Source organism: Hemitrygon akajei, chromosome 7 (genome assembly GCF_048418815.1).
Source record: "Hemitrygon akajei chromosome 7, sHemAka1.3, whole genome shotgun sequence".
Taxonomy (NCBI): domain Eukaryota; kingdom Metazoa; phylum Chordata; class Chondrichthyes; order Myliobatiformes; family Dasyatidae; genus Hemitrygon; species Hemitrygon akajei.
In genome coordinates, this window is record NC_133130.1 from 101,442,905 (window position 1) to 101,469,691 (window position 26,787).

At 42.0% G+C, this 26,787-nt stretch overlaps 1 protein-coding gene across 1 annotated transcript in view; it reads left to right on the forward strand.

The window, feature by feature from the left end:
* The first annotated feature begins 11,494 nt into the window (after positions 1 to 11,494).
* The window catches only part of LOC140730740 (1-acyl-sn-glycerol-3-phosphate acyltransferase delta-like), a 184,663-nt gene continuing 169,370 nt past the window's right edge, over positions 11,495 to 26,787 (forward strand). Inside the window, exon 1 of the mRNA XM_073051576.1 lies at positions 11,495 to 11,583. The gene's annotated coding sequence lies outside the window, so the exon portion shown is untranslated. The remainder of the gene's footprint in view (positions 11,584 to 26,787) is intronic.

Consider the following 26,787-nt stretch of genomic DNA (forward strand, 5'->3'; position numbering starts at 1 on the left):
ATGCATTAAGAATTTGCTGTGGTGTGTTGGTCAATGTATGACATGCAACAAAAAGCAACAACATTCATTAATGATAAAGAATAAAGGATTATATAAAAATAAGTAAAGTCAGAGGTTAAAGGATGGACATAAAATAAAATATGCATAAATACATAAATACCAGCATGTGCTTACAATATAAGCAGCATTATAAAAAGTGGTTTAAAGTGCAGTGATCATGGTAATAGATTGAGGAAGTTGGGGGGCTAACTAGAATAGTTGATCAGATTAACTACCGGCCTGCAGGAACATTTAAAATAGTGTGAGGTTTTTGTTTTAATAGCCATATAGTGCTTTCGAGAAGAGAGATTTTGGAAAAGGCAGTTTGGTGGGTGAGTAATGTCCTCAATGCTATTTACCTGCCCACTTCTGGATACACATAAGCCCTACAGAGATGGTAGACTGCACCCAGTGACCTTTTCTGCTGACCTGAAAGTTTGCTGTAGTTTTAGTACAAACGTTTGTATTTTGTTGGAGGATGCTGCACCAAATCAGGCAGTAATGGCTGATGTGAGAATGCTCTCTAGTGGGTAGAATTGCAGCAGTATGTTCTGGTGAAGATGGGAAAGATGTTGATTTCGCTGCCTGACATCCAGAGCCAATGGTCACAGTTTCAGAATAAGGAGTAGGCCAATCAGGAAAAAAAATGAAAAGTAATTTCTTCATTCATAGAGGAGCAAATATTTGCAATTCTCTACTCCAAGAGGCAATGGAATCTCAGACACTATGTTTGAAACAGAGATCAGTAGATTTTTTAATATTGAGAGAATTGAGAGATGGGGTTACTGAGGGAAGTGGTGAGATGGCGAAGGATTGACCATGGTCATCCCAGATCCAGGTGTGTAAAGAGCTCACAAGTCACAAAAATATAAACACTGATTATGTCAGGCAGGTGACTGGCAAAAAAGTTGTCTCTCTTGAGTAATTCACTGAAACAAATGGAAATGCTGTTAAACCTGGCACAGGAGGATTCTGCAATGTAAGTACAGGGAGATTACTTGCACCTTGATCTTCAGAAATTCATCCTTTTAATTGCAAATTGCGTTGGGATATGAAGAGGTTGTGAAAGGCACTTAGGAGGATCAACACGTGGCTGTAGACATGGTGCAGAAGGGAGGGCTTCAGATTTATAGATAATTGGGCAGTTTTCCAGGGAAGGTGGGACTTGTTCCGGCAGAACGGTTTACATCTGAACTGGAGGGGGACAAATATTCTTACAGGTAGCTTTGCTAGAGAAGTTCCAGTGGATTTAAACCAGATATGAGGGGGGAGGGGAACCAGAGTTTAGGAACAGATGTATGGGAGAAGGAAGAAAAAGAAGACAGTAAAGTTCTTTGTACTGTTAGGGATAAACAGAGAGGAAGAGGTGGAGAATTTCTTAAATGCATTTATTTTAATGCTAGGAGCATTGTAAGAAAGGTGGATGAGCTTAGAGCATGGATTGATACCTGGAAATATGATGTTGTAGCTGTTAGTGAAACATGGTTGCAGGAGGGGTGTGATTGGCAACTAAATATTCCTGGATTTCGTTGCTTCAGGTGTGATAGAATCGGAGGGACAAGAGGGGGAGGTGTTGCGTTGCTTGTCAGAGAAAATATTACAGCGGTGCTCTGGCAGGATAGATGAGAGGGCTTGTCTAGGGAGGCTAGTTGAGTGGAATTCAGGAATGGGAAAAGTATAGTAACACTTATAGGGGTGTATTATAGACCACCTAATAGGGAGCAAGAATTGGAGGAGCAAATTTGCAAAGAGATAGCAGATATTTGTAGTAAGCACAGGGTTGTAATTGTGGGAGATTTTAATTTTCCACACATAGACTGGGAAGCCCATACTGTAAAAGGGATGGATGGTTTGGAGTTTGTAAAACATGTGCAGGATAGTTTTTTGCAGCAATACATAAAAGTACCAACCAGAGAAGGGGCAGTGTTGGATCTTCTGTTAGGGAATGAAATAGGTCAGGTGACGAAGGTATGTGTTGGGGAGCACTTCTGGTCCAGTGATCACAATGCCATTAGTTTCAATATAATTATGGAGAAGGATAGGACTGGACCCAGGGTTGAGATTTTTGATTGGAGAAAGGCTAACTTTGAGGCGATGCGGAAGGATTTAGAAGGAGTGGATTGGGACAATTTGTTTTATGGGAAGGATGTAATAGAGAAATGGCGGTCATTTAAAGGTGAAATTTTGAGGGTACAGAATCTTTATGTTTCTGTTAGGTTGAAAGGAAAGGTTAAAAGTTTGAGAGAGCCATGGTTTTCAAGGGATATTGGAAACTTGGTTAGGAAAAAGAAAGATATCTACAATAAATATAGGCAGCATGGAGTAAATGAGGTGCTCGAGGAATATAAAGAACGTAAGAAGAATCTTAACAAAGAAATTAAAAAAGCTAAAAGAGTTTGCTTTGGCAAGTAACGTGAAAATAACTGCAAAGGGTTTCTACAGTTATATTAATAGCAAAAGGATAGTGAGGGATAAAATTGGTCCCTTAGAGAATCAGAGTGGACAGCTATGTGTAGAACCTGAGTTTCAGCTCCTAAGTTACAGGGAAAGATTGAACAAGTTAGGTCTATATTCTTCAGAGCGTAGAGGTTGAGGGGGGACTTGATAGAGGTATTTAAAATTATGAGGGAGATAGAGTTGACGTGGATAGGCTTTTTCCATTGAGAGTAGGGAAGATTCAAACAAGAGGATATGAGTTGAGACTTAGGCGGCAAAAGTTTAAGGGTAACACAAGGGGGAATTTCTTTACTCAGAGAGTGGTAGCTGTGTGGAATGAGCTTCCAGTAGAAGTGGTAGAGGCAGGTTTGGTATTGTCATTTAAAGCAAAATTGGATAGGTATATGGACAGGAAAGGAATGGAGGGTTATGGGCTGAGTGCGGGTCAGTGGGATTAGGTGAGAGTAAGCATTCGGCACGGACTAGAAGGGCTGAGATGGCCTGCTTCCGTGCTGTAATTGTTATATGTTTATATATGGTCATATGGTTTTAGAAGGCATGAAACATGCACGGGTGAAGAATCAGGATGAAGAAAATGATAAACACATTCACATTACCTGGGAATCTGAGAGGCATGAACTATGGTTAGATTCGAGTCTGGGATTCACCAGGAATTCCCACCAATTCCCAAACAAAGTCTAGGCTGTGGAAATATGTTTTCCTATCCTGGTGTTGGATTGTATTGTCTAAAATTTTTCCAAATACCTTTCACAAATTCTTAATATTGCAATGCAGTTTGCTTTTAAAAGGAAGTCCATTTGAAGAACAGTCAACTTTGCAAAGTATAAAGCAGCAGACAATTTCTAATCAGCATGATGCCATCAATTACAAACTGGCAATGATGAGGAAATGTGCATCCTTTTTGATGTGGGTGCAGGGATAAGCATCGCCCATGACTCCAGTGAGAATTCTGCCGTTGTATTTCTCAAAATGGCCCCAGACTTCAGGTGGGGACTCAGACTAATGCCTCCTTCAAAGGAAATTCTGTTATGCAGCCTGTGTCATGTGAAATGGAATTTTATATAGAGCCTGGTGGCTAAATTGTACATGGCATGCTTTCAGAAGTAGAGTTTTCCATATATAAGACACACATTAGCAGCTTAACAAAGGTAACAATGTCATAGTCAGAGTCATAGAACACTATAGCTCAGAAACATAATGTAGATAGGCCTTTGGCCCATCTAGCCCATGCCAAGCTATTATTCTGCCCAGTCTCATTGACCTCACTTGGACTACAGACCTCCATAGCCCTCCAATCTATGTACTTAACCTAATCTCTTAGATGTTGAAATCAAACTCATATCCACCTCCTCTGCTGGCAGCTCACTCCACACTCTCACTACCCTCTGAGTGAAAAAGTTCCCTGTCAGGTACCCTTAAATATTTAACCTTTCACTCTTAATCTATGCCCTCTAGTCCTAGTCTTAGTTAACCACAGTGGAAAAAGGTTGTTTGCATTTGCCCTATCTACCATGGTAGTGTAGTGGTTTGCACAATGTTTTACAGTACCAGCGACCCAGGTCCAATTCCTTTCGCTGCCTGTAAGGAGTTTGTATGTTCTCCGCATGACTGCATGGGTTTCCTCCCACATTCAAAAGACATACCGTTGGTAGGTAATAGGTCATTGTAAAGTTGTCCCATCAACAGGCCAGGATTAAAATTGGGGGATTACTGGGTGGGACAGCTCGAAGGCCAAAAGGGCTTACTCTGCATTGTATGTCAATAAAAAAAATGTTTAAAAACTATTCTCTAGATCGTTGAAGAATGAGGGGACATTTGATAGAGATATACAAAATTATGAGGGGTATTAGTTTTAACCTATTAACCTAAGTTATTAACCTATTCTACCTTTCCCCATAACTCAGGTCCTCAACATCCTTGTAAATTTTCTCTGTACTCTTTCAATCTTATTGACATCTTTCCTGTAGGTGAGTGGCCAGAACTGCACTCTATACTCCAAATGAGGCCTCTAGAATAATTTCAGTTGGTGATGCTTGCATATTTCTTTACCCAGAGAGCACAGTTGATGAGTGTGTCTTGAGAGCTAAAGATGATCTGAACTGGATGATTAAAACCTGTTCCAGCATAACTCAAGACCTCCGCCTGTCATGATGTGCGCAGGTCATATCAGAACCGAGGTGTAGAGGTGAAACAGACTCTGATGTAGAGATGGCGACCAGAGTTTATTCATAATAATTCCAAAATAAAACATTGGTGGCTCAGCTGAGTGATATTAGAAGAAGTAACATTCTCAAAACTCTGACTCTGCAATCAGTGCTAATCGGGCATCTATTTAAATAATTCAAGTAACTGGGAACCCTGATCCTATCAAAATAAACTTAACAAGCTTAAACAGAAAGTACCAGGAGACCACAGAGAAAGACACAAGGAACTCTAAATGATTAATGATTCTCATTAAACAACAATTAACCAAATCAGGTGCTCTAAAAACCTTGAACCCCCACACTCACTGGTTCCCCATACAGATCTGAAGAGCTTATTGCAAATTGTTGTTGGAGAATCTGGCAGTTAAAAATGTTTGAGGATGTGTTAATCTTCCTTAAGGCAAGTTCTTGTTTTTCATTCTCTTCTGGAATATTTGCTTCCCCCAAACCAACTGCAGTTGATCTCCACTGGTGTTAATAATCTGCCTTAGGCCCTCTGAAGTTCCTCCAACCTGATCCTCCATCTGATCTTCTCCCTGGTATTTCTTTGGTGCAAAGACATTCTGTATGGTGCTTATAACTACACAAGGTGTCAAAAATGGCATTTCCATTTTCAGTATAGCCAAGCCTGGAATTTTCCATCATTCATCTCAACTCAGTGATACCTTCCGAGTGTATATTAGCTGATACGGTTTCTCTTCATTTTAGTAGGTTCTGCACCTCAGTGGTTCCAAAGTGCATTGAGAAATCTTGAGGGCATGAGAGGTGTTTTCAAAGCTGACATCTCCCTTTTGCCCTCTGTGGTTAATGCATTCTCAATGTTGATTGGCCAAAGCTTCATATGCTTCTATCAAGACTATTGAGCAGCTCTTTCTCCTTTTAAACAACACCTTGACTTCTAGTTGTCTATATTTCCAGTTACAAAATCCAAGTTTGAAATAATTTGATTACTACCTCTTTGTTTTATGAATAGCTCAGACTGAACTGACTGGCTGCTACCCTACAACCATCAGGCTCCTGAACTAGTGTGGATAACTTCACTTACCTTAATGCTGAACTGACTCCACAACCTATACGCCCACTTTCAAGGACTCAAATTCATGTTTGTAGCATTATTTATTTACTTTTTTATGATTTGCACTATTTGACTCCTTTTGGTTGTTTGACAGTCTTTGTAACTTATAGTTTGTCATGAATTTTGAAGAACAAGGGGGATCTCAGTGAAAGCTATTGAACATTGAATGGTCTAGATAGAGTGGATATGGAGAAGGTATTTTCAATAGTGGGGTAATCTAGAACCAGAGGACACAATCTCAGAATAGAGGGACATCCATTTAGAACAGCGATTAAGAGGAATTTCCTTAGCCAGAGGATGGTGAATCTGTGGAATTTGTTACAGGTGTGAAAGGTTACAGGGAGAAGGGTGGAGAATAGGGTTGAGAGGGAAGTGGATCAGCCATGGTCAAATGGTGGAGCAGACTTGATGGGCCAAATAGACTAGTTCTGCTCCTATGCCGTATGGTCTTGTGGTCTAATAAATTCTATTGCATTTCCTTATTTTCAAGTGAATGCATACAAGAAAATGAATCTCAGGGTAGTGTATGGTGACATATATGGACTTTGATAATAAATTCACTTTGAATTTGACTTTAGAAGTAAAGTACTGGCTTGTCAAACTAGTCCTATACCGCTTCACGAGGAGATACCTCTCCTCCTCATACCCTCTGTCATGAGGGAGGAGAGGTATCCTGCAGAGTCATGCAGGATGGCCAAAAATTTGAAGAGAAAAACAGAAGGCCAATATGAAAGGTTATTTTGCAGCCCTCACAACATGCTGGGAGTTCACATGGATGATATATTATTATTGGAACTATCTTCCCTTTTATACTTTCCAAATGTTGGTGGTATTTTGTCATCTGAACGTTCATATTCCTGCTTCCTTAATTGCTTCTAATTCAAGAACCAAGATTGTTGAGTGACATTCGTCAGTACACAAGCATAAAGGAGAACAAAGTGATTGTTACTCCAGATTTGACACAGCTTTTAAAAAAAACACCATAAAAATATAAAAGCAATCCTATAAAAAAAATGTACAAGTAACTGTTTGGGTGTGGCTGTATATAGTAAGATTAGCTTATATACAGAGTATGTACATAAAGTGACACCAGGTACAGGAGTATCTGAACATAAGGTGACTGACAGGAAGTGTTAAAGTAAAAAAGTGACTCTTTCAAGAGGAACTCCTCTAGGTAGCAGCAGGGCACATGGAAAATGAAGTAGGACAGTGACTGTGTCAGTGTGGGGATGAGGTATGTGGAGTGCAAGTGTAAAGTAGCAGTTCATAGGGATATGAAGGGTGCTGAGTGACTAAGGAGAGGTGTGGCTGATGTGGATGTAGTGGTGGTGAGTTAGTGGGTGGAGGTGTTGATCTGCTTGGGGGAAATAAAGGTTTTTGAGTCTAGTAGCCCTGGTGTGGATGCTGTGTGGCCTTACCTGATGAGAGTGTGACAAACAGTTCATAACCAGGGTGGGTGGGACCCTTCATGATACGTTTGCCCAACTTAGAAAATGTATATCCAGGCATTAGGAAAGCAGGAGAGTTCCATTGATCTCTTCTTACTAACAATGGAATTGTAAGTGTGTACATTGGAAGCAGAGCTGCTGGGCTGGAACAATTACCTCACAGCTCTCGGGGGCCAGGGGTCAGTCCTGACCTCTGTGCACTTTCTCCCTGTGACACCTCTCGCTGCTGTGGTTTCCTCCTACATCTGCTTGCAAGTTCCCCTTTCAGTAGACTTAAGAGACAGCAGATGGTGGAAACAATCTGCTGGAGGAGCTCGGAGGGCTGAGCAGCTTTTGTGGGCCGTCATCAGCATTGTGTGCCATGTTGTATGACGTGAGCGATCATGGTCCCATGATGATGATCGTTCTTGGCAAATTTTCTACAGAAGTCGTTGGCCACTACCTTCTTCTGAGCAGTGACTTTACAAGACGGGTGACCCCGGCCATTATCAATCCTCTTCAGATATTGGTGTTGGTGGTCACATAACCAGGACTTGTGATGTGCACCAGCTGCTCACATGGCCACCCACCATCTGCTACCATGGCTTTATGTTACCCTGATTGGGGGGCTTTCAGGTGCTACACCTTGCCCAAGGGTGGCCTGCAGGGTAGCGGAGGGAAGGAGGACCTTGCATCTCCTTTGGTAGAGATGTATCTCCACCCCATCACCCATATTTGTGGGTAGGGAAGGAAATACTGTTTCAGCTTGAAACCCTGGTGCAATCAAAACCACAGAGGGAAAGGGGCTCTCACAGAACTATCACCAGTGAGAGGAGGGAGATCTTCAAAATCAGCATGCCTTGAAGAGACCAGTCCTGGTGCAGAGTTTTGACCAAAAACATACTTCATTTCATTTCCCCCCCACAGAGGCTGTTCAGCTCACCGAGCGCCTCCCACAGATTGTTTGTTACCCCTTACAGTAACATAAGAAATAGGAGCAGGAGTAGGCCATCTGGCCTGTCGAGCCTGCTCGGCCATTCAATAAGATCATGACTGATCTGGCCATGGACTCATCTCTACCTACCTGCCTTTTCCCCATAACCCTTAATTCCCCTACTATGCAAAAATCTATTAAATATATTTACTGAGGTAGCCTCCATTGCTTCATTGGGCAGAGAATTCCACAGATTCACCACTCTCTTGGAAAAGCAGTTCCTCCTCTCTGTCCTAAATCTACTCCCCAGAATCTTGAGGCTATGTCCCCTAGTTCTAGTCTCACCTATCAGTGGAAACAACTTTCCTGCCTCTATCTTATCTATCCCTTTCATAATTTTATATGTGTCTACAAGATCTCCTCTCATTCTTCTGAATTATCTGAGTACAGTGCCAGGCGACTCAATCTCTCCTCATAGTCTAATCCCCTCATCTCTGGAATCAACCTGGTGAACTTCCTCTGCACTGCCTCCAAAGCCAGTATATCCTTCCTCAAGTAAGGAGACCAGAACTGCACACAGTATTCCAGGTGCAGCCTCACCAGTGCACTCTACAGGTGCAGCATAACCTCCCTGCTCTTAAATTCAATCCCTCTAGCGATGAAGGTCAACATCCCATTTGCTTTCTTGATAGCCTGCTGCACCCACCAATAAGTGGGTGGCAAGTGATTCAAAGGGGGAGGGGGGGGGCGGGTTGAGCCAGTAAATTTCAGGGCCATGAAGAAAGTGACGAGAGGGAGGATTGTGCCAATGGAATACTATTGAGAGTCAACATTGATATGATGGACTGAGTGGCCTCTTTTGTTGGCATTGGCAATTTCCACATAGCTGCTGTTACAACACAATAAGCACATTTTTACAAAAGCTGTAGCAATCACTAATGTTTGCTCAAGATTAAACAGTGCTGAATTGCTCAAGATCGTCATTTCCCATTTATACAAAGCTGCTGCACCCAAGGTGTGGCTGAGAATAAATGTTCAGTCCTGCCTTAAGTGTAGCGTTTAACAAGAGTCTGAATACTTTCTGTGTGAACTGCAAATTGAAAGAATTTTACACAGAATATTCACTGCTTAATACAGTGAAACTGTGAATTTACATTGCCAAGATGGTATACTCCTCTTTCCACAAAGACAAGTTCCACTCTGGACAATTTTGGACATGATAGAATTCCAAAAGTAGTAGCAATCAGAATCAGATTTATTGTCACTGATATACTGTATGTCATGAAATGTATTATTTTGCAGCAGTACAGTACAATACATAAAACATTCTATAAATTACAATAAGAAAACAAAACTAGTGAGTTAGTGTTCATGGGTTCATTATCCATTCATAAATTCATAGGAACAGGGGCCCCACCAAGCCAGAGGTTTGCTATGAATAATATCTTGTGAGTCAGATTGGGCGCTGTACATTTGGAACTGTATCATGGGACTATGTTGGTACAAAATAGTCCAGAGTAGAACATGTTGTCTTTGTGGAAAAAGAAAGACACTATCTTGGCAATGTAAGTTCTTGTCCTATTTGATAAACTATCCTTGCTAATTTTAGTTATTAAATATTATTAACTACTTTTCCAGTATCTCAGAGTCTTAGAGTCAAGAAACAGGCACGTCAGCCCACGTAGTCCATGCCAATCTATTATTCTGCCATCCCATTGACCTGTACCTGTACCATAGCCCTCCAAAGGTCCTCATCCATGTACCTATTCAAATTTCTCTTAAATGTTAAAATCAAACACACATCCGCTGGCAGCATGTTCACTCTCACCAACCTCCCTTTAAATATTTCACCTTTCATCCTTAACACATGACTTCTAGTTCTAGTCTCACTGAACCTCAGTGGAAAAAACCTGCTTACACTTACTCTATTTATATCCCCCCAACTTTTTATACATCTATCAAATCACTCTACATTCTCCTATGCTCCAGAGAACAAAGCCCTATCCTATTCAGCCTTTCCCTATAACTCAGGTCCTCCTCCTTGTAAATTTTCTCTGTACTCTTTCAATCTAATTGATAACTTTCTGGTAGGTCGGTGACCAGAACAGAACACTATACTCCAAGTTTGGCCTCACCAATATCTTTTACAACCGCAACATAATATTTCCACTCCTGAACTCAATATTTTGATTTATGAGAGAAAGACACAGACATTATTAACCAAACTAAGTTTACACTCTACTTTCCTCCAATCACCTGAAAGTTATTCCCCATCATATTAGCCATATATACCAAGTGTGATGCCAAATTAAACTAATCGTTTATGCCTGCTAAAGCATGCACACAGTTCTGACAGCCGGTTGCATTTCCAAAGCATTGACTGTTTCTCTTTCCAAATATTGCTTGACTTAACCTGCTAAGTGTTTCTAGCACTGGTTGCTTTGGTTGGTTTTGATTCAAGGGGTGGATACCACCAAATAACACCAGAAAGACAAGATTCTCCTCATCCAGAAATCATTATGATGACTCATGTTCTACATATGAGTTCTACAAACTGACTGCTCACATGTGGAATTTCATCTTCAGGTCCAAGAGTTTGAAAGTGTGTGTATGGTGAAGCACAAGGATGAATGAGAAGTAGGGGCTGTTTAGGAGGGATGGGTGACAGGATGAAGATACGTCTCTACCAAAGGAGGTTCTTCCCTTCACTAGCCTACAGGTCACCCTTGGGCAAAGTGTTTCGCCTGCTTAGCCCCTGATCAAAGTCATGTGAAGCCATGGGTGGTGGATGAGCAGCTGGTGCACATCACAAGTCCTGGTCATGCGACCACTGATGTCAGGCAGACCATCTCTGAAGAATTTTGATAATGGCTGGGGTCACCCCTCTTGTACAGACACTGCCCAGAAGTCGGTAATGTCAAACCACTTACGTAGAAAAATTTGCCAAAGAGCGATAATGGTCAGAAAACAATCATGATCACTCACGTCATACTGCACAGCACATTATAAACAATATAGGAGGGAAGGGTTAGGTTGATTTTAAAGTAGGTTAAAAGGGCACCACAACCTCATGGACTGAAGGAGCTGTGCTGTGCTGTAATGCTCAATGTTCTGTGTACTTTCAGAACTGTGTCCTATCCTAAACACACAAGACAAACATTTTTAAAGTCAGAAGAAGTGAATGAGATCTGCTTCCTGAAAGCAAAACTTTAACATGCTGCAGAAGCATGATTAGACTGGTGTACATTATGGATTGTGTCCATAATGTAGGGTAGGGCATAAAGGTCTACCTAATAGATTGTTTTATTTTTGGGTCATTGGTTGAGCTCTGTTACTTCCTCTCTGAAAGACAGAGTGGAATGTCTCAACAAAATACTACAGAAATAGGGAACAATTTAAAGTGTAGAACAGGAGCAGCGTCAAAGCAGTTTTCAGCCCTGTTGACAGGTAAGAGTGAGTGTCTGAATTTTACTTTTGGATTTGGTGCATCTCAGCAAATACGATGGGCATGGCAGCTGTAGGAAAGTATTACCAGTTCTAGTAATTCTATGACAGCATTAGCACTTCACTATTCTTTCGGCAAAAGAGTTTAACTTTACATCAAGCTCAGTGGTTTTTTTACGGAATTAACCCAGGGTCCAGTTTGAAATGCTGCAATACTGAATGGTTTGTGTTCCTGGAATGAGAGTAAATGTGTGGCAGCTTCACTGCAGGCTCCTGTCAGCTGAGCCTGTTGCAACTGTGTTGAGTCCAAACATTAACAGTAGGCAGACTGAAGAAATTCTCTCCACTTTCCTTTCATTCTAGCTCAACACTAAACTACCCAACTGTTCAGCTTTGGCATTTAATAGTGATTGCTGTCTGCATTGCTTGGGTTACTGAACAAACTGTCTTGTTTGCAGAAAGTGGGGCTCACAGTATGAGCAAACACTGGTGGACGGAGAATCCATCTCATCTGCAAGCAACGGAGTTGCATCACACATCACTTGTCAAATGGAATGCTAATTTATGGCAGTTCATGGTTTCAGGAACAATCTGGGGTCATAGAAAGAGGAGTGAGTATTGGGGAAGTAAAGAATAGGTTCTCGTTAACTGGAGGAAATTTAACATGGGTGAGGCGGCAGGTTGCAGAACTGAAAAACACTAGAGAAAGACAACAGGTCAGGCAGCTTCTGTGGAAAGAGATAAATTCCATGTGAAACATTGTTTATTTGTTTTTCTCCACTGATGATTGGGTGGTGGGGTGGAGATCCGTCTTTACCAAAGGAGGTGTAAGGTGCTCCTTTCCTCTGCTCGCCTGTAGGACACCTTTGGGCAAGGTGTAGCACCTGCTTAGCCTTCCAATCCAGCCTAGGAGCAGATAGTGGATGGTCGTCTGAGCAGCTGGTGCACATCACAAGTCCTGGTTATGCAACCACTGATACCAGGCAGATTAATACTCAATACTCTGAAAAGTATTGATATCGGCTGGGGTCACCTGTCTTAAAAAGACACTGCTCAGAAGACAGCAATGGCAAACCCCTTCTGTAGGAAAATTTGCCAAGAACAATCGTGGTCATGGAAAGACCATGATCACACACATCATACGACACAGCACATAACAAATGAACTACTGATGCTACCTGACCTGCTGAGATTTTCCAGCATTTTCTGATGTTACCTCAAACTTAATATATTTGGAGTTATTTTTAGTTTTCATGCTGTCTGCGACTCGGGGTTACTCTATGGATGTGCTAAAGTTTCAAAGTGCTTTTACATGATTTTTGAAATGGCTGTGACTTTTTATTCCCAAATTGTATTGACAGTTGCAGGGTTTGAGGGGTGGGTCCCTCTCTCTTACAGTGGAGCTGAGGTGCAGGGGGAAGTGATTCAGAGTTGCTTCTCAGATGTACATTGAAACCTACAGTGCATTGACAACCAACTTTCCCGAGGATGTGCTGGGGGCAGCCTGTAAGCATCACCACACATTCTGGCTCCAGCAAATGCCTGCAATGTTTAGCAGAACAGCGCAAGCAACAATGACAATACATGAACAACAACAGCCCCTTTCTCACCATCCCATCCTCCCTCCCTCCCACCCACTCACTCACACACACAGGCAGGCCTCCAACCCTAGGTCAGGCTTCCCCCGGGCATCTAATCTCTGGTCCTGGACTCTCACATTCACAGTTATCAATCCACTGACCTCCAGTCCCTGGCCCAGACTCGCAGACTCATAGACATCAGGCCTCTGGCTTCTGAACAAGCCAACCCAGGGGCTTTGACCTTCGGGCCTGTATCTCCAGACTCACCAAGCTCTGGACTTCAACTTTTGACTTTGCCCTCCGGACTTCACTGACCTCTGGGTATCAATCCCAGAGCTCACCGACCATGGGTTTAACCTTCAGCCCTCGACTTCCTGATGTGCATGGACCACTACTCCAATAGTCTGTGTGGTCCGTGATCTCTAACCCCTTTCCAGCATTTGCTGCCTCAGGCTTCCTCTTGACCCTCTTTGGACATCCGTTTAAAAAAAAAAGTGACAGGGAACACTGGCTGATCTAGTCGCTTTACGCGGATATTAAGGTCTGGAGGGGACACTAGACAGAACTGGAAAAAGTTGCAGAGGGTTATAAACTCAGTCAACTCCATCGTAGGCAGTAGCCTCCCTACCATCAAGGGCATCTCCAAAAGGCAATGCCTCAAAAAGGTGGCATCCATCATTAATGACCTCCCACCAACCAGGACTTGTCCTCTTCTCATTATTACCATCAAAGAGAAGGTACAGGAGGCTGAAGGCGCACACTCAGTATTTTAGGAACATCTTCTTCCTCTCTGCTATCAGATTTCTGAACAGACAATGAACCATCCCATGAGCACTACCTCTCTACAAATAAACTCTTCTTAGCCTTCCAGCTGAGTACAGGTATTGATTATTAATCTGGAAGCCCGAGAAAAGTTTAATTGTCATATACGACAGGAAAGCAAAGATCCTTTTTCACTACCTCACTATTTTTGCTCTCTTTATGTCAAGCATAGCGGACTTGATGGGCCGAATAGCCTAATTCTGCTATTATGTCTTATGGTTTTACTTCATGAAGCTTGTTATTTTGCAGCAGCACTGTAGTGCAATATGTAAAAAATATTATAAATTTATATATATATATATATATACTATAAATTACAATAAGAAGTATATGTGTGTGTATACATTATATACATAGATGTCTTCGTGTAATTTTTAGTATTTTTTACGTATTGTGCTGTACTGTTGGGGTTCCAGGATTAGGACCCAGTATCTGTGATGGTACTGTACACATTCCAGTCATTGTGCACCAGTGGTGGAGGTGGCATTAATCAAGAGGGCTGCCTTTCCCTGGATAATGTCAACCTTCTTGAGAGCTGTTGAAGCTGGACTCATCCAGGCAAGTAGAGGGTGCCCGATCATATTTCTGAAATGCCTTGTGGTAGGAAAGCTTCTGGATGTTAGGAGTTGAATCACTCACTGCAAGGTATCCAGACTCTGAACCGCTCTTATAGGAATGGTATTTATTTGGTTGGCCCAGATAAATTTCTGATCAGTGGCGATCCCTAAGAGGCTGAAAATCCCAAGAGTAACTTGTTAAATTCCCCCCTGTTAGAGATAATGTTTGCATTTTTGTGCCATGAATGTTATTTGCCCCTTTCCCTGCCTGAATGTGGTCTGAGTCCTGCTGCATGCAAGCCCGTGCTGCAGAGTGGAAATAGAACTGAACATTCTGCAATCATCAGAATAATCTTCTCTCTAGTTATGGTAACTTCACACACATCATGCCGTCTGACACCTGGAACTTCCATGAAACTGTTAATGTCTTCTGCAGTGAAGACGAATGCAAAATATTTATTCAGTTCATCTGCTATTTTCTTGTTCCCCCATTACTACCTCTCCAGCATCGTTTTCCAGCAGTCTGATATTCACTCTTGTCCCTCTTTTAGTTTATGTACCTGAAGGAATTTTTGGTATCCTCTTTAATATTATTGGCTAGCTTGCTTTTGTATTTCATCTTTACCTTCTTAATGACTTTTTTATTTTCCTGTGCCTTCTGAATTGCTTCCAGAAATTCCAGCCATTGCTGCTGTGCCATCATCCCTGCCAGTGTTGTTTTCTGATCAATTCTGGCCAACTCCTCTCTCATGCCTCTGTAATTCCCTTTACTCCACTGTAATACTAATACATCTGACTTTAGCTTCTACTTCTCAAATTTCAGGGTGAATTTGATCAAATTATGATCTCTTTTCCCTAAGGGTTCTTTTATCTTAAGCTCTCTAATCCATTTTGGTTCATTGCACAACACCCAATCCAGAATAGTTGATCCTTTGGTGGGCTCGACCATGAGCTGCTCTAAAAAGCCATCTCATAGACACTCTAGAAATCCCCCCTACTGGAATCCAGGTCCAAACTGATTTTCCCAATCTATCTACATTTTGAAGTTCCCCATGACTATTGTAACATTGCCCATTTGGCATGCATTTTCTATCTCCCATTGTAATTTGTAGACCACATCCTTACTAATGCTTGGGTGTCTGTATACAACTCCCATCAGGATACTTTCACCCGTGAAGTTCCTTAGCTCTGTCCACAAAGATTCAACACCTTCCAACCCTGTGTCACCTACTTCTATTGATTTGATTTCATGTTTTACCAACAGAGCGACGTCATTCTTTCTGCCTTCCTGCCTCTCCTTTCAATACAATGTGTATCCTTGGACATTAAGCTCCCAGCTATAATCTTCTTTCAGCCATGATTCAGTGATGCCTACAACATCATACCTGCCAATCTGCAACTGTACTGCAAGTTCATTTACCTTATTCTGTATATTGTGTGCATTTAAATATAACACCTTCAGTCCTCTATTCACCCTTTTTGATTTTGTCCCCCTTTTACATTGCACCTCATCTTGTTGCAGTAACTTTGCCTTATCAATAGCTTCTCCTCACTACACATCGCCTCTGTTTGTAAACCAGCTACTTCACTTTCAGCACTATTATCCACCTTTCCTACAATACTTCTTGCATTGAAACATATGCAGGTCAGGACACTAGTCACACCATGCTCAACTTTTTGATTCCTAACTTTGTCTGATGAGGTCTTACCAACATCTGCCTCCACAATCTCTCCACTAACTGTTCTGGCACTCTGGTTCCCATCCCCCTGCAACTCCAGTTTAAATCCCATCGTGCAACATTAACAAACCTTCCCGCTAAGATATTAGTCCCCTCAAGTACAGGTGCAAACTACCTCTTCTGTACAAGTCCCACATTCCCTGGAAGAGATCTCAATGATTGAAAAATCTTATGCCGCCCCTTGTACACCAACTCCTTAGCCATGTATTAAACTGTATAATCTTCCTTATTCTGGCCTCACTAACATATGGCATGGGTAGCAATCCTGAAATCACAACCCTGGAGGTGCTGCCCTTTAACATAGCACCTAATTCCCTGAACTCCCTTTGCAGAATCTCGTCACTCGTCCTTCCCATGTCCTTGATACTTACATGGACTACAACTTCCGGTTGTTCACCCTCCCACTTAAAAATGCTGAGTATTCAATCTTGGATATCTTGGACCCTGGCACCAGGGAGACAACATACCATTCCAGAATCTTGTTCTCACCCAAAGAAGCCCCTGTCCATTCCCCTAGCTAATGAATCCCCTATCACCACTTTCCCCCCTTCTGAGTCAAACTTATTGCCAGAGACCGGAACACTGTAACTTTCCCCTGTTAGGTCAACCCATCCAACAGTATCCAAAGTGATATACTTGCTGTTGAGGGAGATGCCCATAGGGGTACTCTGAACTGGCTATTTAACCCCTTTCCCCTTCCTGACTGTCACCCAGTTTCCTGTGCCCTGCACCTTGGGTGTAACTACCTCTCTATACATCCTATCTATCACCTCCTCAGCCTCCTAAATGATCCAGATTTCATCCAGTTCCAGCTCCAACTCATTAATGTGAATTGTTAGGAGCTGCAGCTTGATGCACTTCTCGCAGTTGTAGTCGTCAGGGACACAAGAGGTCTCCCTGCCTTCCCGTATCTCCCAAGAGGAGCATTTCACTATCCTGCCTGGCATCTCTACTGTCACAGCTGAGCAGATAAAGAAGAGAAGGAAAAAAATCACCTTGAGTTTTTCTTTCCTTTTCTTTCTCTGACTGAAGCCTCTCTTCATGGAAACCTCAAAGAGCTAAAGCCACAAGATCACCACTCTGACACTGTCCACTCCAACAATGGCCGTTGCCTTGCCCCTGCCTTCCTTTAATTTGCTCTTACTAATCAATCCCAACCACTGATTGGTTGCTGAGGGAGGAGGCTTGTGAGGGAAGAGGCTGACACATAATGAGTACGACTATCAGCCTTCACCAGTCTCTACCAATGTCGACATCAGTGCACAGGCTTTTTAGGAGGAGGACTTTGGAATGTTATTTAGGCAGGGAGCAACTTTGATGTGCCAACCTGTGTACAAAGATGCCCAAATCCTATTGAACATCAACATTATCAAGTCTTTCACACTGCTTTGCTGATTGATCCACCCCATTTATATTCAATACATCTGTGTTGTACTTTCCCATTCACCTGTCTGTATCACCCAGAAGTAATTTTACATCCTCCTATTGAAAAATCCCCATAGCTAAATCACTGATATGGATCATGAATCCAAGCATTGACCCTTGCTGTATCCCACCAAACACATCCTGTCAACCTGAGAAAGATCTGTTTTCCCCATCTGCTTTCTATGTGATTGACTGAGAATTGTGTATGTCAGAGTATTACCCTCTCACCTTGTCAACCAGTCTCCTGTGAAGCCCATTGAAGATCTTCTGAAAATCCAAATGCATTATATCTACTAACCAACCCCCCCCCCCACACACACATTATACTCATCACTTCCTCAAAGAATACCAGTGGATTAGAAACATGATTTTCCATTCATAAATTCATGTTGAGTCTGCTCAATCCCAATTTTTGAGGTATTCTGTTACTACATTCCCCAGTAGGTCATGGAGAGGATGTGCCAGATTGTCTATAATGGATAATAGTTTATTTAATGACCTCCTCTCCATCATTAACTCAAAAGAGTCCGGGTGGTAGCCAAGGATGGATCCAGCCTTTTTGATGAGTTTATTTGTCAGTTTATAATCTTACCAATTTCTATGGTGCTTCTTTTTAACTAGTATTTATTGTCTCTGGCTTCTCACACCCCTCACCACTGCCTTGGCTCTCTAGTAGTTCAGCAGACTGTGCCTCTTTCCACAAAGACAGTTTTTTAAGAATTTCTTTGTAATTTTCTTAGTCACTGCTTAGTCCCCCACCTCTATCTCTAGGGGATTTGTATTTGCACTTACTGGTTTTCTCTTTGCATACAGTACCTACAGATTTCTTGTCAATCTACGCTCATATGCTGTTTTGCTTTTACTTAGCTATTCTTTGGCCCCCTTTTCTTATCCTTGGCCATACTGCCATTTCTGGCAAGTGTATAAGCTTCTTCATTGGACTTCCCTCCATTAATATGGTTAATTTCCCCCATGTTCCACAGTTCCTCACATTTTTTTGGACTAAACAAATTTCACAACACATGCTGGTGATAATAAACCTGATTCTGATAAAGGAAACTATATTACTCAAATTCTGCAATATTTCTTTAACTGTCTGTCCGCCGCCAATATCTTTCAATGTATTCTCCTCTGTCTTCTCTGCTCCGTTGATGACTGCAATGGTGCTGCTTCATGCACCCATACAAAACTCTTCAATTCCATTATTTTGCTATCAAATTACATCCCATCCCTGTATTCACAGTGCCATTTCTGACACTCCCCTTTCTTGATCTCTTATTCTCCATCTCAGAAGCCAGATTATCCACTGACGTTACCTACAATCCCACTGACTCCCAGAGTTATCTTGACCATATCTCCTCATGAAAGGCTTATCCCTATGTCTTCACACTTCCCATCTGAAGTTTCCAAATCCAACTGGACAGGATTTCTGGAAGCTTATTCTATTATTTTTCATCTTGCACTGATCAGTCCAGCAACATTTCTCTTCCTCCTTAAAACTTTAAGCTAACAAATTAGAAAAGAGAGTTGCCTTTAGTGTCCTTTGCAACCTTTTCTCCAGTGTTGACAACAGTTACTCATTATTTTGTGGAGACTCGAAGGCAATTACAGAGGTTTGACATCCTGACTCCCTGTAACCCATTTCAGAATAGGAATGTGTTTCATCTTTGAGAAAAAGTTGCTTACAAAATGAAGATGTAGGTTTAATGAGGAAAGCAAAATAGGAAGAACTATTATGAAGGAATCACAGGTGCTGATATGCATATTACAGAAGCTGTGAAGGATTTGTATTAAGAAGATGGGTGATGATTTAAATTACGAAGAAAATCCTACTGAACTATGGTAATAGACAAGTTAACAATCGTTCCTTAGACTACAAACACCTACTTGATAGTAGGGAAGGCTCCACAGTGTCTATACTATTTTAGGAGCTTAAAGAGAGCAAATCTGTCCCAAAATCTTTATTGTTGTGTAATTGAGACCATACTGATGCTACTGCATGATATCATGGTACACTAGCTATCACAATATCGACCAAAAACCACTTCAGCGCGTGATCAGGACTGCACAGGACATCACTGGGACTCAGCTACCAGATATGGAAACCATCTATAGCTCACAATGTCTACAGTGGGCTCAAAATCATGATGGACTCATCCCACCCAAGTAATCCCCTGTTCAATCTCTGGCGGGAGATACAGAAACATTTCTACACAGAGAGCCAGACTGAAAAACAGATTCTTTCACCCAGGGCAGTCCTGCAACTGAACAATGCCCCATTTTAGAGTTACTTGTTTTGAATTCATTTGTAACTTAGATGTCATTCTAAATAACTCGTATGTTATTTTTAAATTTAGTCATTGTGCTTTTAGTAATTGGATTGCCAGTCTGGTGTTTTGCACAGAATGGAGCAGTACTGCAATCTCATTGTCCTCAGCAAAGTCAACAGAACTCTAACTAATTAACTAAAGAAACTAATTAACTAAAGAGCCAAGCAACTCAAAAGGACGATTCAAGACCGAAAGGAGAGAAGATATCAGAACTTGGACAGGAACAAACACAAGATGCTGGAGCAACTCAACAGATCAGGCAGCATCTATGGTAGATTAGATTAGATTTATTTGTCACATGTACATTGAAATACCCAGCAAAATGAGTCATTTTCAATAACCAACACTCTCTGAGGGCAGCCCACAGGCATTGCCATCCTTCCGGCACCAACATAGCTTGCCCACAATTTACTAACCCTAACCCGTACAACTTTGGAATGTGGGTGATAAATGATGAGAGCGTCCAGAGGAAACCCATGTGGTCACAGGAAGAGTGCACAAATTTCTTACAGACAGCAGCGGGAATTGAATCCCAATCAGTGATCACTGACGGTGTATAACACTTATGCTACTGTGCTGCCCTAAGCCTGATCAGCTTATTTCCTGCTCTCAGAGATGTTGCTGAGCCAATTTTTTTTTTTTTGGCTAGGATGACCTAGTAATTCTTAATAGTTCAATCATTTAGTTAAATTCCTGACTGGTTGAGGTGGGAATCATTCTTGTGTCTCCAGTCACTGGGCCTGGCTGCTAGATTAATGGAACAGTAACATTCACCAGTATGCCATTGTGACATAGTGTGAATTAGGCAATATTTCTGGTGTTAGAGGGTAATTAGGCTTTCTAGAGAAGATCAGCTCACTCTGACGCACTCTATACTGGTGCTGATGTCCACTGCATTGGCCCGGTTTAACAGGGAAAGAACAAAACAGTGTGAATCTTGTGCCCATCCCCACCCACCATGAAATAACTTTGTTTACAAAGTGACATTAGCTGATAAAAATCAAGCTGGTGTTTTTTTTTAAACAGATATAAAGTTTTACTTCAACACTTTCCATGAATTCTTGATGTCCAACATTTATTTCCCATGTGAGGACAAATTCAGAAGCCTGGTCATTTGCAGAAAACAAGCCTGCCACTTTATGCACAACAATACCCATTGCCAGGGATGTATTCATTTATCTGAGATGTAGTTTGACGGAAGCATAATGTTCTAATCTGAAACTGTCTCAAATGACTTTTTATCAGCTGCAAGAACAGAGAGAGCTTCGCATTTACAATTGTTATTTTTATCTTAACTGTCTGATAATGTGAAACATGTTCCTCTTCAATGCTTTTTGACTAATGTACTAATGTACTAGACTGATATGGTACAGTATCTCTTGAATCTGGAAATCCAGTTCAAAGATCGATCATAAAATTTATTAGTAATGATTTCATTTACACCTAAATAAATGTAACCTATAAAATGTTACAACTGATTACTGAAATCATTAAATAATTTGTCATCCAGTATATAATAATAATGCTTTGAGGAAATGGTCATGGCCAGGATTAACTCCTACCTGCGGAAGTACCTGGACCCACTGCAATTTGCATACTACCACAACAGGACACCAAGAATGTAATCTCACTAGCCCTCCACTCAGCCTCAGACCACCTGGACAGCTGCATTACCTACACCAGCTCAACATTCAACAGCGTGATCCCTTCAGTACTAATCAACAAGCTTCAAAACCTTGGCCTCTGTACCTCCCTCTACAAATTAACCCTTGTCTTTCTCATTGAGAGGCCACAGTCAGTGTGATCCATAATAATACCTCTTCACTGACAATCAATACTGGCACACCTCAAGGATGCCTGCTTAGCCCACTGCTCTACCCTCTCTACACCCATGACTGTGGCTAGGCACAGCTCAAACACCATCTATAAATTTGCCCATGACACACAGGTGTTGGCAGAATCTCTGGTGATGGGAGGTGTACAGGAATGAGATAGGTTGAGTGGTCACAATAACAGCCTTGCACTCAACGTCAGTAAGACAAAGGAACTGATTGTGGACTTCAGGAACGGGAAGTTGAGAAAACACACACCAGTCCTCTTCAAAGGATCAGCAGTGGAAAGGGTAAACAGTTCCACGCTCCTGGGTGTCAACATTTCTGAAGACCATGTGATGTAGGGAACACACACAGTTCTCTTTGTTCAGGAGTTTCAGGATTGTGGCCCAGTACCGAAACAGGAGCAGTATATTTCTGAGCCAGGAAAATGACCTGTGTATTGATTTTCTTTTAAAAAAGTATGTAACCTCGATCCTGGGTGTACAACCACTGACACCAGGCAGACAATCTCTTAAGAGTATTGATAATGGCTGGGGTCACCCGTCTTGAAAAGACACTGCCCAGAAGAAGGCAAACCACATCTGTAGAAAAATTTGCCAAGAACAATCATGGTTATTAACCATGATTGCCCACATCATAAAGCATGGCACCCAATGATGATGGTGAACCTCAGATTGACTAATTTCATATGTAATATAAAATGTATAGCTTTTATATATACTATAACTTAATATATTTCATATTGTAATTTATAGCTTTTTTATGCATTGCAATGTACTGCTGCTGCAAAAAAAAAATTTCACAGCGTACGTCAGTAATACTAAATCTGATTCTGATTGCTGCAGTACGTAACTGGAGGTTCAGGACTCCTTTCTTTAGAGACAAAGTACAGTGACAGGTCCTACCAGCCGAACGATCTCAGCTCGATTACACCATGTGACCCACTATTCCTTGGCATGTCTTTGGAATGTGGAAGGAGACTGGAGCACCCAGAGGAGACACGTGGTCACAGGGAGAATGGACAAACTGCTTACAGACAGTGTGGGAAATTAACGCAGGTCGCTGGCTCTGTAATGGCACTGTGCTAACCACTGTGGTACCGTGGCGCTCCGCATAGCTACAACTTGATAATCACAGCTGAACTTCCTCCCTGTTAATGTCTCCTTCCTTCCAAATGCTATTGATGTAAACATTTAGATAATCTAACTGGCCTTCCTTCGGTGGATTGTTTCAGTGATGCTATTGTCAAGTTATTTTATTCACATGAACTAGAAATAACCAGTGGGTCAGCCTTATTTGCTACCTTGCTCTGACTTTTTGTCTCATTTCTCATATGATTTTCAGGCCAATGTTAATTTTAACTCTCTCCCAAACTACTGTTCACCCCAGCCCAGGCCTTGCTGGTTGATCTGTTAAGATTATGACTGTGCTGTTGAGGATGAGCTACCTTCAGTTGCAGGGTCTCCTCAAACAGATGCCTTCTTCATTCTTTTCTTTCAGACAAGATATCAACTTGCTACTTGGCCATCCCTATGCTAATTAGACAAACACTCGGGTCCTTCCTGTTTATTTTCTTAGTGAGACCTTATCCTTTTACTTCCTTCTGTTATTGGTCTTGACTTGGACCACAACACCCAACACCCAGCTGTGCTCTACTCTCTTTGCACCCGTGAATGTGTGGCTAGACACACCTCACACACTATCTGTAATTTTGATGACTGCACAACTGTTGTCAGCAGAATCTTGGACGGTGACAGGAAGGCGAACAGGAGTGAGATGGATCGGCTGGTTGAGTGGTGTCACAAACAACAACCACCATGCACTCAACGTCAGTAAGACCAAGCAATCGATTGTGGACTTCAAGAAGGAGAAGTCAAGAGTAGACACCCTGGTACTTATTGAAGGGTCAGAAATGGAATGAGTGAGCAGTTTCAAGTACCTGGGTGTCAATATCTCAGAGGCTTTATCCTGGGCCCAGCATATTGATGCAATTATAAAGAAGCCTATCTTTCATTGGAAGTTTGAGGAGACTAAGTATGTCACCAAAGACAAATTTCTACAGATGTGCTGTGGAGAGCATTCTGGCTGGTTGCTGCCTGGTGTGGAGGGGTTACTACACAGGACTGGAGAGAGCTGCAGTGGATTGCAAACTCAGCCAGCTCCATCATGGGCACTAGCCTCCCCACAAGTGAGGACACCTTCAGAAGGTGATGCCTCAAGAAGGCAGCGTCCATCATTAAGGACCCCCACCACCCAGGACATGCCCTCTAATGAAGTGGCAACTGAGTATATATTGTACCACTCAGATCCGACTAGTCTCCGAGCAATTGCTGTCTCTGCATACGTGGCTTCTCTCTAAGGTTTAACTGTGCTCAGAAAGCTCTGCATGTATTCCTGCTCGTCTCTTTCAGTCTGAATAGCTCTAACCTAGTTTTAATTCACACCTGTATTTTCACCATCCAAAGCCTAAAACTTTAAAATTGCTTCCCTGAATCTTCTTTCCTCTGAACACCTCGGAGTCTATATCATTGATCAAGCTTTAGGCTAATGATAGAATATTCCCTTCATTGGCATGTTAACATAGAAAACCTACAGCACAGTACAGGCCTTTCAGCCCACAATGCTGTGCCGAACATGTCCCTACCTAGAACTACCTAGGCTTTACCCATAGCCCTCTATTTTTCTAAGCTCCATGTAGCCATCCAGGAGTCTCTTAAAAGACCCTATCATTTCTGCCTCCATCACCACCGCCGGCAGCCCATTCCACACACTTATCACTCTCTACGTAAAAAAACAACAACTTACCCCTGACATCTCCTCTGTACCTATGTCCAAGCATCTTAAAACTATGCCCTCTCATGCTAGCCATTTCAGCCCTGGGAAAAAACCTCTGACTATCCACACAATCAATGCCTCTCATTATCTTGTACACTTCTATCAAGTCACCTCTCATCCTCCGTCGCTCCAAGGAGAAAAGGCCGAGTTCACTCAACCTATTCTCATAAGGCATGCTCCCCCTGTCAGTGACAAGAAAATGACAGCTCAAGTTCAGTCCTTCCGACCTCCAGTCAGGCACCACAGAAGAAGGTTGTTTGATGCATCGCACTCATGCACTTAACATGCAGTCAGAGGCCATGTCGTTAGGTACACCTGTACATCTGTTCATTAATGCAAATATCAAATCCACCAATCACGTGGGAAGAATTCAATGCACGCAGACATGGTCAAGAGGTTCAGTTGTTCTTCAGACCAAACATTGGAATAAATGTCATCTAAGTTACTTGACTATCAATCTCCTGGGATTTTAATGAACAAGTTTCTAGAGTTTACAGAGAATGGTGTGCTAAACAATCAGTGAAATATAAAAATGCAATCCTATAAAACACAATGTCCATGTAATGTATACATAGACTGATTGTATGTCCATAAAAGTGACCACTAAGTGATGTGTATGTAGTATTGGCAGTGGGTGGTGGGGTGGGTTAATTGGTGGAGGTGCTGATCAGCCTAACGGCTTGGGGGAAGTAACTGGTTTTTGAATCCCGTGGTCCTGGTGTGGATGCTGTGCGGCCTCTTCCCTGATGGGAGTGGGACAAACCTGTACAAACAGGTAAATGTACTTGGCAAATGAAATTGATTCTTGGCTATGTTAAATTTGCTCTCCTATGAAGAATGAGCCAAATACCCAGAGCCATTCTACAGTCAGACAAAAGCAAGGGTTAATGATTGACCTGCCTCTGCAGTTTCATTCAACACTCTGCTTCAATGTAACTGCTAGTGCCTCATATCACACACAAGACTGGAACATTAATGAAACAAATAATAGCCTCAAAATTACAAGGAGCTTTGATAGGGAGATACCATCTCCATTTGTGAAAGGGCCAGCAACCAGATAGCACTGGCTTGAAATATTAGGGCAAACAGCCAAGCGAGAAATGAGATTTTGCTTTAAACCCTTATCATCTGGAATGTGTTGCCTGAGAAGATGGTGGGAGCAGATTTGAAAGGAATGTTCAGAGGGGAAGTTGGATACATGGAAAAAGAAGGTCATTGCTTTTTCAAAGCGGTATACCAAATGGTTATTCTCTGATAGATTGCAGAATGCCACTCTTGAAGAGGAAGTACTGCCCGTTATGCTGCTGGGGATTAAGGCAGCAATGAAGGTCCTCCATTTCTGTCCATATAGAAGGATTCTTCATTGCTGTTTCCATATCAACTGTTTTTTAACCAGTCAGGGTTGTTGGCCCTGAAATAAACCCCTGAATCTGGAGGACTGGTGGACCCCTCTTAATCTGCCCTCTACCCTTTGACCTGGTTGGCATGGGTGACCCTACCAAGAGCCAAAGCGTAAAGCACTGACAATAGCCAACATCGCTCTCCAGGTCATTGAGGCACGCAAGCCTCCCAACCCTATGACAAGATTGTGTTCCTCTTGGAAGTGAAAAGGAAGTAAACTTTTTTAAATCCCTCAACCTGAATCTTATCTGCCCCATTCTGAGGCTAGATGAGGCAGAAGAGGGAGTGGGCAGCCAGCTGTGTTCCCGGGAAGCAGTTGGGTCATTGTTTTATGATTTAACCACATATGTGTCAGGAGCAATTGAATGAGGACAACTCCTTTGCTCTTTCCCTGCAAATGTTTCCTTATCAAGTGTGTATCAAAGTTCCTTTTCAGTCTTTAAACAGGAAAGACTACACAGTGAGCAGAAGGACACTCAGGAGCGTGTGGAACAGAGTGATCTGGGAATGCAGATAATAATTCCTTGGAAGTGTGGTCACAGGAGGATAGGGTCATAAAAAAAGATTTTGGTACATTGGCCTTCATAAATCAAGGCACTGAGTACAAGAACTGGGATGTTATGCTGTAGTTGTCTAAGATGTTGGTGAAGCCCAGTTTGAGTATTGTAGATAGATAGATAGAT